The sequence below is a fragment of the Staurois parvus genome, unplaced genomic scaffold (genome assembly GCF_062004578.1).
Source record: "Staurois parvus isolate SC_StPar_1 unplaced genomic scaffold, SC_StPar_1.0 ptg000235l, whole genome shotgun sequence".
Lineage (NCBI taxonomy): Eukaryota > Metazoa > Chordata > Amphibia > Anura > Ranidae > Staurois > Staurois parvus.
In genome coordinates, this window is record NW_028318031.1 from 5,901,694 (window position 1) to 5,915,004 (window position 13,311).

General features: G+C 40.5%; 1 protein-coding gene across 5 annotated transcripts in view; it reads right to left on the reverse strand.

The window, feature by feature from the left end:
* Positions 1 to 13,311, reverse strand: part of PCYT1A (phosphate cytidylyltransferase 1A, choline) — a 69,434-nt gene that overhangs the window by 51,308 nt on the left and 4,815 nt on the right. Inside the window, exons 1-2 of one of the 5 annotated variants that reach the window (XM_089680126.1) lie at positions 9,343 to 9,361; positions 8,041 to 8,085 (exon numbers count right to left, since the gene is read on the reverse strand). The exons of 1 other annotated variant lie outside the window; for it this stretch is intronic. The gene's annotated coding sequence lies outside the window, so the exon portion shown is untranslated. 3 more of the 5 variants (XM_089680124.1, XM_089680123.1, XM_089680125.1) reach the window with 3 other exon arrangements.

The window sequence follows — 13,311 nt, forward strand, 5'->3', positions numbered from 1 at the left end:
GGGCCATTTTGATGGGGACATCTGATGCAAGGGGGCATTATGATGAGGACACCGTATGTAAGGGGGCATTATGATGAGGACACCGGATGTGATGAGGACACCGGATTTAAGGGGGCACACTGTTGTAAGGGGGGACACCTGATTCAAGGTGTAATTTGATAGGGACACCTAATTTATGGAAGCACTTTGTTAGAGACACCTGGTGCAAGGGACACCTTTTACATAGGGGTACTCCGTAAAGGGACACATGGTACAAGGGGTAACTGATGGGGTCACCAGATATAAGGGGAGACACTGAAAATTGGAAATGCTTTGGAAATTGTACATGACGTATTTTTTTGATGGACATAAAAGAACTACAAATATACTACTTGAGTCAATGCAAGAACATGAGATTTTACTGACTGAACCTCCTAGAATTTTAATTCAATAACTTTGATCTAATGGGTTTAAAACAAACAAAAAAAAAAAACAAAAAAAAAAACAAAAAAAAAAAAAAACAGCATGGTGATCAAACGTTCTCGCTAAAACCTGGATGTGTTTGATGCTCTTTAAGGATACCGATCTATATAAAAGCTATATAAATACCACTGTTTGAAGCATAACCTAACGTGCGTATGCCAGTGCAGTTTCCACTGGAAATCCCACTCCAGTTTAATTTTCCAAAACCCCAAAATCGCTCTCCTTCTTTGGTTTCACTTCTAGGATTTATTAGTCGTTTTTATTACGGTTACCGGAATCTAACTAGCACTTTTGGATACACACTCCCTTTCACTTAATTAGCCCATTTAAATAATATTCTTATTTTTGCACACTTGCCTCCATCTAATTCCCATTTTAAAAGTTTATATATTTTATAGAGCAGTAGATACACCACTAAGACCTTGAGATTAACGTTTATCTTTACTTCAAATGTTTGTATTTAATGCAATAAACGTCTCTGCACTATTAGGTTTGTTTATATTCATTGGTTAATATATTCTTGTACACTTGGAAGATTTGTACTATTTTTGACTTTCTTCAAAAATTTGGAACATAAAAGCCATAGTATCACTAAGGTAAATAAAATCCAAGTCCATCAACACCTGTACATTACAATTATAGCTAAGCCAGAAGAAGAGATGTCATATGTGGCTGCAGTGGTATGAGCACAGTGAGGTGGGGCAGTGTACTCTATTCAGAGATCTCACATTTCAAGCACGACTTGGCATTAGAAATCAGAATAACTGGAAGCTGCAAAAGGTCACTTATTTGAACATCGCAAACATAACTTCTCTAGTTTTCAGAGATATTATTGCTATATACTTGGTAAACATCCTCTGTACTATTGGCAGAATAACTTCCCCCACTGATAACACAGGTCTGCGACTAAAAAGCGGTTTGATTATTTTCATCTAATTTCCATGTATTTTGGTGTGCTGAAAACAAATAAAATATTGAAAAAACTCCTAGACGTCATGATTTGCCACAAAATGCAAAATGGTCTTCAAATTTATCTAATTTTTTTAATTTATTTTTGGAATTTTTTTTAATATTATGGGTTTTTAACCAAATTTAAAGTCCAAATTACTATTAATTCACATAAGTGCATTTAAGATATAAAATGCCAAAAAACCTTAAAGGGGTTGTCCGAGTTATGTAAAAAAAAATATAGCACTGTAAATCTGATGGTCAGCAATATATACATAAGCTAAGCAAGTTTTAGGGAAAAAAAAAATTCTATTTCCTCATTTCCCTAGTTCTCTTCTGGCCCTTTGTTGTTCTTTGCAGGTAAACAATCTCTGCCCCTCCCCCCCCTGCAAAGGGGGTGAATACAAGTGCTGCTCTGAGTGACATGTCTGACTACTGGGATACTCAGCAGCATGCTGTATGTGTAAGCCTCAGCCCTGAATCTGTGCTTCTAATGGTAGAAGGGGTTAATCTTTCCTGAAGAATCCAGTGGGTGGGATACCAAACACCCTTGTTTTCTGTGTCTATGGGGCAGTCGAGACCAACAAAATCACTGGACCAAGAAGAGTTGGCAGCCGAGGGTGCTAACAGTCGGTAAAAAAAAATGTCCTCCGAGAAAGTTCTTCCACCACCTCTCCACATAAAATTGGGATTGATAAAGCAATTCATAAAATCACTTCCAAGAGATGGAGAATGCTTCAAATACTTGGTCACCAAGTTTCCAGGCCTGTCGGAGACAAAATTGAAGGAAGGTGTGTTCGTCGGACCAGACATTAGAAGGCTTTTAGTTGATCAAGAGTTTGTCAATACCATGATGGATCCTCAAAGAGAAAGGTGGATTGCATTTAAAGAAGTCGTACAAAAATTTTTAGGCAATAACAAAGATCCTCACTACAAAAAGATCGGACGAATGCTGAAAGCATTTCAAGCTTTAGGTTGCCTGATGAGTTTGAAAGTGCATTTCTTCCAGTCCCACCTTGACTACTTTCCTGAAAATTTTGGAGCTGTGAGTGAGGAACAAGGTGAACGATTCCACCAAGACATTAAAGAGATGGAAAGGAGATACCAGGGAAAATGGAGCATTACAATGATGGCAGACTACTGTTGGATGCTTCAGAGAGACATTCCAGAAGCTACTAACAAGCATAAATGCACCAAGAGGAGCCTCACAGGGAAGAAGAATCGAGTTTAGTGTGTGTAGGTGATCTCATTTCAGTTCAAAAAAGGATTTTCATGAAAACAATTGTAATAAAACTTTAATTTTATAAGTCTATTTCCATTTATTTTGAGGTATTGCCTTATTTAACATAGTTACCTAAATTGTCAGGAAACGTGATGTCCTATGACAAAATGGAGGTCATTTTCGGATTCAGCGCACCAAAATCATAAAGATTACGTGGAATAACCAAAACAGCTCTTGAAAAAAAATTTTTTGCAGACCTCTGTAAATCACAGTTTTGCCAAGTTGTCAGAACTAAAGCACACAATTTTTAAAACAAGAAGGAATGCACTACGCACAGAGGTGGTAAAATCCATCATGCCCATATCTAGAAGCACCTTACCTGCTTAAGGCATGCCTAGGCAAATGATCCTAAAATCTAGTATCCAACTCCAAAACATTAGGAGCCAACAACATTGTCACCCCACAACACCACTGGATACCGATACCGGTTTTTTCCTTTATCCCACAGCAGCAGCCATATATACTACCATGATACCCCACCACCTACATATACAGATCTCTTCTCCAACAGTAGCCATACACAGTATACACTAGGGATCCACTGAAATTTCAGGGGCGGAGAGAAAAATTTAGCAGATACAGATGCGGACAGGGGGCTGTGTGTACTGTATATGGGGGGGGGCTGGATAATGGCAGGAGAGGAGCAGTGTATATAGTGAGATACCGCTAAATTTCACTGCTGGCTTTTAAATGAAATTACCAGCTTTTTTTCCCCCCTTCACTATAGCTCCAAGAATGAGCTGTTATTCTCTTCTCTGTTAAAGGAAACTAAGGAGAGGGGTCACTGGGTAACAGTCACGCAATCCCTGTGCGAGCGCACACCCACTGAATGTGTGCGCTCGCCCTTCGTGCACGTACCACACAGCCAATGGCCGCCCATTGCGGATTCGCAGCTTTCCGAATGGATCCGATTAAAGCCCATTCTTGAAGGAATCGTACCAGACCTTACATATGCTCCAGGAGCATAAGCAACACTTTGTGACCATCCACCTTACGGATACTGGTAAGTGCTTCCTGTATCGGAGGGGTTATTAAGGGAAGGACCTCCTCTCTGATTAGTCAGCCAGTGTCCATTCACCTATAGGTGGCATATAACCCACAGTCATAAATAACTTGCTCTGTGTCCTCTGATGTACGATAAAGACTATTTACAATTTTTGACTTTTCAGAGTCGGTTAAGTCTCTTTTTTGGTCCATTTTGCCTCAGGAAAAGAAGCTGCCTAATAATTATGCACCCTTTGATATAGGGTGTTGATCTCCATAGGCCACAACTTTCCTCATTACACATCACCTGATATGCTCAAATTCAAAAACATTCATGTTTCTACAGCATAAGGATAAAGCGAGCGCTCATAGTTCAGCTGCTGGAACACTCTAAGGAATCACTGGACCTTTAAGCAAGAATAATAATATATAGTGCAGCGCTGGTGTATTAATTAAAAAAGAACATGCTAAAATGAATACAAATGAAATAGTTCATAAAGTCCTTCCACAATTAAGTGACCATAGGTGTATGAAGGTCTTCCTCCTTATAAAGGTGACTGGTATCAGATAGAAAAAATGCGCACTCACCGACCGCACATTTTAAATGCGCCTTTGTGCACTCTTATGCGGATGACCAGCCAGACATGCAGATCCTAAGGACACATGGACCATCCCTCTCAAATACTGACATCGGCCTTGGGTGCAGTACCTCCAGGTATATAGAGCCCTTTCGTTCCAAAAGTTAGGCAGGCAGGGGTCCCCCTCCTGGTTCCAGGTACCCCAGAAATGGGAGATGCAGATCTGAAACCCTCCAGAAAGAGGGTCAAGAAAGAGGGAATGCCAATAGTGTAGTAGGTTCAAGAACTTTATTGGATCAACAGTAATTTGGCCAGGGTTGCATGTACCCACAAATACCGTTAGCCTTTAAGCAGACTGGTAAATATGAAACAAAACATGTACTAACCCGGCAAAGATCAAAGACCACCGGACCTCCTTGTGGTCCCAGTGGTTAGGAAGTCACACTTGTTACTGGAGGAGCCAGTAGCAAGTGTGACTTCCTAACCACTGGGACCACAAGGAGGTCCGGTGGTCTTTGATCTTTGCCGGGTTAGTACATGTTTTGTTTCATATTTACCAGTCTGCTTGACGGCTAACGGTATTTGTGGGTACATGCAACCCTGGCCAAATTACTGTTGATCCAATAAAGTTCTTGAACCTACTACACTATTGGCATTCCCTCTTTCTTGACCCTCTTTCTGGAGGGTTTCAGATCTGCATCTACCATTTCTGGGGTACCTGGAACCAGGAGGGGGACCCCTGCCTGCCTAACTTTTGGAACGAAAGGGCTCTATATACCTGGAGGTACTGCACCCAAGGCCGATGTCAGTATTTGAGAGGGATGGTCCATGTGTCCTTAGGATCTGCATGTCTGGCTGGTCATCCGCATAAGAGTGCACAAAGGCGCATTTAAAATGTGCGGTCGGTGAGTGCGCATTTTTTCTATCTGATACCAGTCACCTTTATAAGGAGGAAGACCTTCATACACCTATGGTCACTTAATTGTGGAAGGACTTTATGAACTATTTCATTTGTATTCATTTTAGCATGTTCTTTTTTAATTAATACACCAGCGCTGCACTATATATTATTATTCATGTTTCTACAGCTTGGAGTTGGTCAATATGCATAAAAATGAGGATTTGGTCAAAATACTCACTTGCCTAATAATTGTGCACACAATGTATTGCTGGATCTTAGCTAAAACCTTTTCACCAAGTACAATGTCATCATTACGTGGTTTTCTTCACCCCAAGCTCAGAACATCTTTAGTAAATACAGAACATACTGAGTGATCCTGCCAGAAATGCAGTGTGCTTGTTGCTTCTTGTGAGTTATACCAGAAAATACCAGGTTGCAAAAATGAATACACCCCAATGAAAGTCTTAGGAGAAAAGCTAAATTTTAGACAACAAAATCCTAATTAACAAGAACTACAAGTGAGTCTAATTATTCATTAAACAGGTGTCCAGCAGACAGTTGATTATAAACGGGCGTTCCTAAACTGCTTCCACGCTGTCCTATAGCAGAAATATGCTACAGGGACACACACACACACACACGCACGCGCACGCACACGCCCTACCCGCACCGACATTTGCGGCCTCGGCTGTCAATCCCCTGGTCCCGGCCGGTGATTCCTTGCCGGCACTCGGTGATCGCCGAGTATTTCCAACGAGGGAAAGACCTGTATATAAATAACAGAGATCTCTCTCCTGTCAGCTCCTGCACACTACTTTGTATGGCTCTGCATAGCAGGGATGTCAGGGACACCAAGTCATTTCCCCCCAGTGTCAGAATTCCCGCCGCAGTCCCACTATAAGTCGCTCATCGCCGCCATTCTGACAACAGAAGTTAACACCTCGACTGGAAGGAATGAAAATCGCCATGCAAGTTCACTGAAGTTAGCTTAAGGAGTAGAAAGCCAAACTGAAGTGATTGTTTCCCGTGACACAATACGGCGTACACTGCAGAGGAATGGCATGCATAGGTGTCATCCACGAAGGAAGCCTCTCCTAAACCCCATGCACAAAAAAGCCTGCCTAGAATTTGCCAGGGCCCATACTGAAAAAGAACACGACTACTGGGACTCTGTACTCTGGAGTGATGAAATTAAGATAAAGGTTTTTGGAACTGATGGCTTCAAAAAACTGTATTGTGTTGCAAAGGTGAGGAAAGAAAATGCATAGTGCCTACAGTGAAACACGCTGGTGGCAGTGTCCTTCCGTGGGGCTGCATGAGTGCTGCTGGTGTCAGGGAACTGCATTTCATTGATGGTATCATGAATTCACAGATGTACTGCTCTATACTGAAGGAGAAGATGTTACCATCACTCTTTTCCCTTGGTTGCCATGCACTTTTCCAACAGGATGATGATCCAAAAACACATATATAAAGGCCACTGTTGCATTTCTGAAGAACAGAACCCAAACACCTATGGGGAATTCCTAAAAGATAAGTTGAGCATCACTCTTCATCCAGCATCCAGGCTCTAAAAGAGGTTGTTCTTGAAGAATGGAAAAAGATAGATGTTGCAATATGTCGCAAACTTGTTCATTCCATGCCTAAAAAGACTTGGTGTTGTCCTTACAAACCATGTAGGTCATACAAAACACTAGATGGAGTAGTTTTTGTTGTGGGGTGTATTCATTTTCACATCAACTAATTCGTGTAAAACTGAAGATTTTGTAATCTAAGTTATATTATTAACCTTACTTTTCTATAATGAGCTAAACAAGGGTTCTATAAAAAACTCAGTTTTGTCAAAACTTTGGAAATTGTTCTTGTGTTCGTTGAGATATTGTTTAAAATCTTACTTTTCAATAGGGGTGTACTCATTTATGCTGAGCACTGTAGAAGAACATTTATACAATACTGTAAATAAACACTTTCCTGCCACATAAAGCAGCCAAAGTAGATTTAAAGGCTCGTTAATCCTGAAATGTAAATTGTAACAGATATAAACAGTGACTTCGTTGCTAGCATTTCGGCCTTGCAACACTGGGGTTCATGGTTTGAATCCTGGTCGGGATACTGTCTGCATGGAGTTTCCAAGTTCTCCCTGTTCTTGCGTGGGCTTCCTTCCACGTGTCAAATATATGCTGGTACGTTAATTTGCTTCTGTCTATATTGGCCTTAGTATGTGAGTTAGAGACCTTGAATTGTAAGCTCCTTGAGAGCAGGAACTGATGTGAGAAGAGGTAAAGCGCTGTGTAAACTGTTGGTGCCATTTCAATGCCCAAGTCTTTTTCTAGTCATTTGTACTCTTTAATTGTCATTTTAATCTCTGGTTGGCTTCCTTTGAAAATATATGGCGTAATACCTCTAAGCTCAGTGAGTTACATTTATCGCACCCAATCAGAGCATGGACAAAAATGACAAAACTCATTCTAACCTATGTGCTTTTTGTATGTATTATTTAAAACAAATGAACAATACCAAACTTTTCTGAAAGAAGCGTCTGTTCACATTCATGCTGAATCTGCTTTTTTGCCTCTATTACATGTTGCATTGTGGCTAAGTTAGTAAACACAAATGCAACAATAAATATATATGCTGGTTTATATGAGAAAAACTAGACCGCTTCATAATGCTGTGGAAACCATTAACAGATCACACCTACACTGAGGAAATGACTTGAACGGTGTATTAAAAGAAGTGTACAATTGCTCATTAACAGATCAGATGGTGGTAAAGTTCCAAACAGGTAACGATAAACCTAAGAACAAAGTAGACACTACAGTTATAACACAACACAGCACATGATAGTGGTTGACACTTACGTGGGAAAAAGTTCTGCAACTAACCTATGTGTATTTGTGCTTCTATACAGCGTGCTCCTTAGTGACTACCTGCAACAAAAAAACAGCAGGAGTAGAAAAAGTTAATTTCTAAAAACTAAAAGACAACAGTGATAAAGCTTTCCATACAGCAGAAAGTATGTTCCCTTGGCTCTAAGGGCCCTTTTTTATACTATGTACAGTTACCTGCATTTATCCTAATGGAAAAACGCAGGTAACAGACACACAGAAAATGATAATTTTCTGTGTTTCATGTTAAGACCAGAATACAGTGTTACACTGCGTTCCGGAATGTAATATCCAACTAGACGTTCTGAAATGCATGTAAAAGTATTTGAGTCATCTTCCCCCTGGCTTCTTATGTCTTAATCTCGTTAGAAGTTTTCAAAAGAGTAAAAGATGAACAAGAAAATCCAGTTACCCCTTGTGATATATCACTCTATTGTAAAATAAAATACCTGCCCAAGGAGTCTGACATATACTGCATACTTGTCACAAAAGCTGTAAAGCTGAACCTAGTCGGTCAGAAAAGAAGTCCGTGTCCTGCAACCAGCATGCAGTCTGAAGTTGGAAGTTTCTGTCAGACTCAGAGACATCATTTTCTAGGTGACAATTCCCTTCAAACCTGCATACAAGTACGCACACACAAATTTATATACGGCAAGAGGTATTAAAGCAAGATATACATGTACAGAAAAGCAGCTGGTTCAGCCGCTCTCTGGGTACCACTGTTTTTTTCAACAGAAGCTGATCTGATGGCCAGCTTCTGTCGAAGGTCTCGGTGGAAAACCAGCATTCCATCAGGGAACGTAACCAATGGCTCCAACGCTGATCAGTATATTCTGATAGGGGGTAGCTCACCTGTCAAATACAATAGCTGAACAGGGGAGATCCCTGCATCCACAAACACTTGTGTGGTTGCAGGGATTTTTTTTCGTTAAAAAACCCCCCAAAAACTATAAGTGTATACCCTGCTTCAGTCAGTGGCATAACAATGAACTGTGTAAAATTATGTCAAAATGTGCCCTTAAGTGGTTCTAAAGGCCTCTATGCATGAAGGTAAAAAACCTCTCTCTCCCCTCATTCCCCACAATACTTACCTGAGCTCCATCCCGATCCAAAAATGTGCACAAGAGCAGCGCCTCTCCCGTGTCTCTCTCCTCATTGGCTGAGACAACATTTGGCAGGACTTTAAACCTAAACACTATCTGCCTTGTTTTCTTTATTTCTGGACAACTTAGGGAAGGGTTAGAACCTCGGTCAGCTTTTTACCATCTTTTCCCATACTGTAGAGATTTTCTTCCTCACCCTGTGGGGCCATCTCTCCACTGGGGTCACAGAATGCAGGATAATACAATTTTTCTGATGACGACAAGGAAAAACATTTGTCAAGTTTTTACAACTGAAAAAAGGGAGGCACAATTTCAACATCCACCCAAGCCAGTGCATGGCAAATAAACTATTGTTGTACATTAGAACCTTTCAATCAATTATATTAAATATAGAACCACTAGCACAAAGGCGTATGTATACACAATATAAAATTAAAACAAATAAAACAAAAAACAATTATTATAGCAAGCATTAGGTTACTTCTCAAATATAAAAATCTGTAATTGAACATGTTCCAAAAAGACAGTGGAACACAAAACATTTTAAATATACAAATGCTGTGCCATGTGACAAGATACAAAGTCTTCCCTTTCATATACTGTCACTTCATGTTTCCAAACTCATCAGCCAAATGAACAGGAGGAATTAGCCAAGGAATGCACAGATTAATGCTGAAGAGATCTGCTTGCTCCTGACTAACAGGTCACAGTCTCAGATTTCAGTCTATATTTAAACAAGCCTAATCATCCAGGTTGCCGGTTGCTCAGAGACAGTTATGGGGTCTGAAAACAAGATAGGGACACCAATGCCCTGTGCTCTAGTATGCAAAGAATGTCAAATGTACCAAACTACAATACACCCATAATATTAATAAACCATACACAGTGATAACTAAATACACAATGCCAATGATAAATCTAATAATGAACTTATCAGAAGGAAAGACCAAATCATTTTTCATTCTCTTCTGGCAGAAAACACACTTTCCAGCCTAGCAGGAAAAAATCACTGACTGTAGGACATCTGTCACGTACAAAGCCATGCAAACCCTCAGGTTTTCTACATTTCAGCACACAATGGTCATGGAAATAAAAAGGTGTCTTCAGCTATAAGACAAACCTTGCTGTCTTGGCTGGCTGAGATGTCCTCATTCACTGCCACATAGCTGGCATATATAAATGACACAAGCTGCACTTTGTTCAATTCTAATAATAAACTGCTGACAAGTTCAAAGGACACAACTGAACGAAGGATCAATTCTACACATCCTGACTACTGCAGTCTGGACTTGGCACTGTCACCGATTACACTGCAATAACTAGTATATACTGACTGGGATCAAATCAGAAGCACATTGCAGAAGAGTTTTAAGTAAACCTGACCTTTGCTCATTGAGAGCAAAGTGTTATGTTCCTTCTAAGGTCTGGCTGCCACCATATACACTATTATTGCCAAAAGTATTGGGACGCCTGTCTTTACACACACATGAACTTTAATTATTATTATTACACAGGATTTATATGGCGCCAACAGTTTGCTCAGCACTTTACAATAAAAAGGGAGACAATACAGCAACAATACAGTTCAATACAAGAGGGTTAGGAGGGACCTGCTCCTTGGAGCTTACAATCTAAGAGGGAGGGGCTGGTGGCCCAAAAGGTAATACTGTGGGGAATGGACTGGTAGAAGGATTAGAAGATTCCGTTATTAGATGAAGGCAGGATAGGCTTCCCTGAAGAGATCTGTTTTCAGAGATCGCCTAAAAGTGGGCAGAGTAGGCAATAGTCTGATAGAGAGAGTAGAGAGTTCCAGAGGATCTGAAGAAGTCCTGGGGACGAGCATGGGAGGAGGAGACAAGGGAGCTAGAGAGCAGGAGGTCATGGAAGGAGCGGAGAGGATGGTTTGGGTGATATTTGGAGACAAGTTTGATGATGTAATTTGGGGCAGAGTTATAAATGGTTTTATGTTATTGTTAATGTTTTTAATTTTATTCGTTGGGCAATGGGAAGCCACTGGAGGCATTGGCAGAGAGGGGTGGCAGATATGGAACGGTTAGTAAGGTGGATGAGTCTGGCAGCAGCATTCATGATAGACTGAAGAGGGGATAGCTTAGTAGTTTCAGAGGTTAAAAACGGGCATATCTTGGAGATGTTGCATCCCAGTCTTAGTCCGTAGGGTTCAATATTGAGTTGGCCCACCCTTTCCAGCTATAACAGCTTCAACTCAACTCTGGGAAAGCTGTCCACAAGGTTTAGGAATGTTTGACGATTCCTCCAGAAGCGCATTTGTGAGGTCAGGCACTGATGTCGGACAAGAAGGGCTGGCTCTGAGTCTCTGCTCTATTTCATCCCAAATGTGTTCTATCAGGTTGAGGTCAGGACTCTGTGCAGGCCAGTCAAGTTCCTCCACCTCAAATTCCCTCATCCATGTCTTTATGGACCTTGCTTTGTGCACTGGTGCACAGTCATATTGGAACAGGAAGGGGCCATCCCCAAACTGTTCCCACAAAGCTGGGAGCATGAAATTGTCCAAAATGTCTTGGTATGCTGATGCCTTAAGAGTTCCCTTCACTGGAACTAAGGGGCCAAGCATCCGACATTTTGCATTGCACTTGGTGATGTAAGGCTTGGATGCAGTTGCTCGGCCATGGAAACCCATTCCATGAAGCTCTCTACACACTGTTGTGCTAATCTGAAAGCTATACGGAGTTTGGAGGTCTTTAGCTATTGACTCTGCAGACAGTTGGAGACTTCTGTGCTTCAGCATGCGCTGACCTCGCTCTGTCATTTTACATGGCCTACCACTTCGTTGCTGAGTTGTGGTGTTCCCAGCTGCATCCACTTTGTTATAATACCACTAACAGTTGACCGTGGAATATTTAGTAGAAAGGATATTTCACAGATGCACAGGTGGCAACCTATCACAGTCTCACGCTTGAATTCACTGAGCTCCTGAGAGTGACCCATTCTTTCACAAATGTATTTAGAAGCAGTCTGCATGCCTAGGTGCTTGATTTTATACACCTGTGGCCATGGAGGTGATTGGAACACCTGAATCCAGTGATTTGGAGGGGGGTCCTAATACTTTTGGCAATATAGTGTATTATTCACCTTCCTTTCATTCTCCTGATACTCTGCCTAAAGTGAATGGGAAAACATGCGAGATTATCCCACAATGGTAGGCACCAGTACTATCACACTGGGGCAGGCAGAGAGTCCTTAGCTCTGTGTAAGCTCCAACTATAAGGCTCCATATGCACACTAGCGTTTTTTTAAGCTCCTAGAAGCTATTAGTATTTTTTTTTCTGCTCCTAGAAGCTAAATAGTGTTATCCTATGTGTCCATGGACACTACTTTAGGCGATTAGCATTTTTTGAGCTTCAGCGTCTAGGAGCAGAAAAAAAAAATGTTTTGTAGAGTATTTAGGAGCATTTTTGCAGCAGAAAAAAAAAAAAAAAAAAACGCTGCTAAAATGCTCCTAACAGCTTTTTTCTAGTTTTTTTTCCCTCTCTACATGTGCTGTAAAAATGCTAACAAACTGCTAATGTTCCTAAACACTACTTAAAAAATAAATGCTATTACCAGCATTTTTTATCCAGCACTAGATCAATGCTTTACATTGTAGAGGAGAGATGTGGGGTCTTATTGGCCCCCTATCTCTCGATAAAGAGGACCTCTCACTACTTATTTCTATCACAAAGGATACATGCATTCCTCGCGATAGTAATAAAAATGATAAAATTTTTTTTTTTTTTTAAAAAGGAACATTGCAAGAAAAAAAAAAAAAAAAAAAAAATACAAAGTTTAAAGTGCCCCCCGTGCTCTCGAGTAGTGGTGAACGCATACGTAGGCCACACCCAAATATGCAAACAGTGTTCAAACTACACGTAAGGTATCGCCATGAACATCAGAGCAAGAGCAATAATTCTAGCGCTAGACCTCCTCTGTAATTTTAAATTGGTAACCTGTATTTTTAAAACATCAAACATTAAGATTTTTAAGTACCGTAGTTTGACGCCATTGCACAAGCAATTTTAAAGCATGGCATGTTGAGTATCTATTTACTCAGCGTAACATCATCTTTCATTTTTTACCAAAAAATTGGAGTATATATTGTGTTTTTTTTTTTTTTAATAATTAAAGTGTATTTTTTTCCCAAAAAGGA